The sequence below is a fragment of the Peromyscus californicus genome, unplaced genomic scaffold (genome assembly GCF_007827085.1).
Source record: "Peromyscus californicus insignis strain IS unplaced genomic scaffold, ASM782708v3 Scaffold_15__1_contigs__length_86483966, whole genome shotgun sequence".
Taxonomy (NCBI): domain Eukaryota; kingdom Metazoa; phylum Chordata; class Mammalia; order Rodentia; family Cricetidae; genus Peromyscus; species Peromyscus californicus.
Window position 1 is genome coordinate 74,534,961 of NW_026294447.1, and position 3,136 is coordinate 74,538,096.

Here is a 3,136-nt window from a genome sequence, read left to right on the forward strand (position 1 = left end):
TTCCTCCTTTTATTGCAAGTATTCAGTCACAAAAACAAAAACAGACACATGTAGCTGGCATTCTTCACTCTAAAAGAACTGCTGTGGGGGCTGGAGAGATGGCTCAGCAGTTAAGAGCACTGGCTGTTCTTCCAGAGGTCCTGAGTTCAATTCCCAGCAACCATATGGTGGCTTCCAACCATCTGTAATGAGATCTGGCGCCCTCTTCTGGCATGCAGGCAGAACACTGTATACATAATAAATAAATGTTAAAAAAAAAAAAAAAAGAACTGCTGTGGGACCAGCAGGGTGGAAGTTTCCCTCCTCCATCTGTCCACATCAGCTGAATGCACATTGTACACACCACTCAGAAGGGTTCCAGATGCTGCACTGCAAGATGGGATTTGAGCTACAGGATTTGATTTACAGTGCTATAGTTTAGGGGTTTTTTTTGTTTTGTTTTTTTAATCTGATCATTCCTAAACCCTAGTTCCCTTTGGAATAAGAAAAGATGTAACTTGTTTTTGATGTTCATAGGAATTTAGGGTTGGGAGACATTGGACTTTTAAAGTATTGCATTTTTAAAGAAAGTATGTTTCTTTTTGAGACAGGTTTTCACTTACATAGCCCTGGTTTTCCTGGAACTCATTGTGTAGACCAGGCTGGCCTCAGACTCACAAAGAACCACCTGCCTCTGCCTCTAGATTCCTGGGATTAAAAGCAATGCCCAGCCCTAAAGTATTGAAATGTTTAAAGACTGTGAGGCTTTTACAGTTATACTATATTTTATATTATGATATTCACATGAGACCTTGAGGATAAATAAGACAGAAAAGGTTATAGTTTAAAGTGATGCCCCTATGACAAAGGAAAGAATGTTATAGTTAACATCAGTTGTCTGTCGGGAGGCAGATCTCTGAGTTTGAGGCCAGTCTGATCTACAGAGTGAATTCTAGGACATCCAGGATACACAGAGAAACCCTGTCTCAAAGAATCAAAAAAAAAAAAAAAAAAAAAAAAAAAAAAAAAAAACAGAAAAGAAAAAATATAGCTGAACACAAACTCAGGATTAAGCCAGTATGCACGCAGAATTCCTTCCAAGTTTTCAGTTTCAAGTTCATGCCTTGCTTCCTTCTTTGAGGAATGTCTCAAAGTGTAAGATGAAATAAATCTCTTCTTTCAGCCTGAGGTGACCTGTGAAGATGGTCCGCTGGTCTCTTGACCCAGAAAACCCTACAAATTCAGGCAAATCCAGAGGTTCAAATCTTCAAATGTTCATTTTAAGAACACCCGTGAAACTGCTCAGGCCATCCAGGGTATGCACATCTGAAAAGCCCCAAGAGCCTGAAAGATGTCCCTTTAAAGAAGCCAAGTGTACGGCTCCAGCCATATAACAGCGGAATCTGTAAAGATTCCTAACCCTGACCTTTCAAGCTTACACCCCCCAAGTCCCAGGAGAATGAAGAACTAAAAAGCGAGTTCCAAGGGCAAACTGACTCAGCCATTATTCAATCACCCCTGCCACAATGTAACAATATAAAGAGATTTCTATTAAGAGATGTGCTCAACTGTGACTGGGATAAAATTGCAAGTGTTCCAGGAAAGACCACTGTGACCTTTGTGTAAACTTCGCTCCCACCCTGATACCCCCCTTGAGGTTTCAGGAAGGACGTGACTGTATCTACCCTGTGATCAGGCCATGATCTTGTGAAATTAGCCTCTAGACATAAATCAATCGAAACAAAATTGTATGGGAATTGTAATCTTATGGCTTTTGTAGGTTTTTTCCTTTAAAAGTACCCATGTGGCTGCAGTAGGCGCGACTCTTGCTCTCAGGACAAGAGTAGCCCGACTGTACAGCCGCATCAATAAACCTCTTGCTGTTTGCATCAACTGGACCGGAGTCTGGGTTCTTGGGGCGCCCACCCGAGAAGGTAGTACCCTGGGTCTGGGGTCTATCAGAGCCCAGGCCAAACAGTGGGGCTGGACACAGTCAGTGGCCAAAAAAGTGTGCTGAATTTTTGGTGCACATGCTTGAAAACGCAGAGAGTAATGCTGAGTTACTTAAGGGTTTAGATACAGGTTCTCTAGCTGAACACATCCAGGTGAACACTGCACCTAAGATGCGCCAATGAATTTGCAGAGCTCGTGGACGGATTAACCCAACCATGAGCTCCCGGTGCCGCACTGAGGTGATCCTCACTGAAAAGGAGCAGATTGTTCCAAAGTCAGAAGAGGAGGCCGCACAGATGAAAAAGATAGCCCAGAAGAGACTGAAGAAACAAAAACTTATGGCATGGGAATAAATTCAGCATAAAAGAAACACAGATAAAACTTAAAGAAAGAAAGGCAGGGAGGGAGGGAGGGAGGGGAGGAGGGAGGGAGGGAGGGAGGAAAAGCCAAGGAAGAATCCTTTCCTCCCCAAGTCACCTTTGGTCCTGGTGTTCATCACAGCAGCAGAAAGCAAAGCAGGACATATGCCAATTTAAAAAATCAGGCCATTTAAATAAAATAAAACGAGCCACCAAAACAAGCAAAGAAGCACGGAAAAGAGGAGTTTGCTATTCTGCCCGATCCCCTTAATGAGTGGAGCCCCAACTGCTCAATTCTTCTATGACCATCTTGGTCCTTAGTTTGCCTAAGTCCAGCGATGATGGTACCTAAAGCTTGAGCTGGTCCAGGAAGAAGCTGATGTTTCCCTTTTTCATGTCATTGGGGAAACAGGAGATGAGGTCTATCCTCAATGGCCTTTAAGCCTCATGATCTCTCAGGACCAGGCAGGAAAACTCCATCTCAAAGATGGGAGAGCACAAGGGAGGTGGAGAGGGAAAGAGAGAGAGAGAGAGAGAGAGACAGAGAGACAGAGAGAGAGACAGAGAGACAGAGAGACAAAACAAAACAAGGAAGAAATCCCTGGATCATAACAAAGCTACTAGTCATCACAAGCTGAGCCTGTGTATTTTGCCTTCTGCATCTGTATCTGGCATAATATTTGCATATGATGTAATAGAAGTATTATAGCTAAAGCTGAAATAAGCAAGGACGGAACATGGATTAGAGTCATGTCAGTAAAAGAGGAAAATGGATATTTTAGCCAAACAAAACTTATTTTCTTTCTTGCGACTGGGTCTCACTGTGTAGTCCTAGTTAGCCTGGA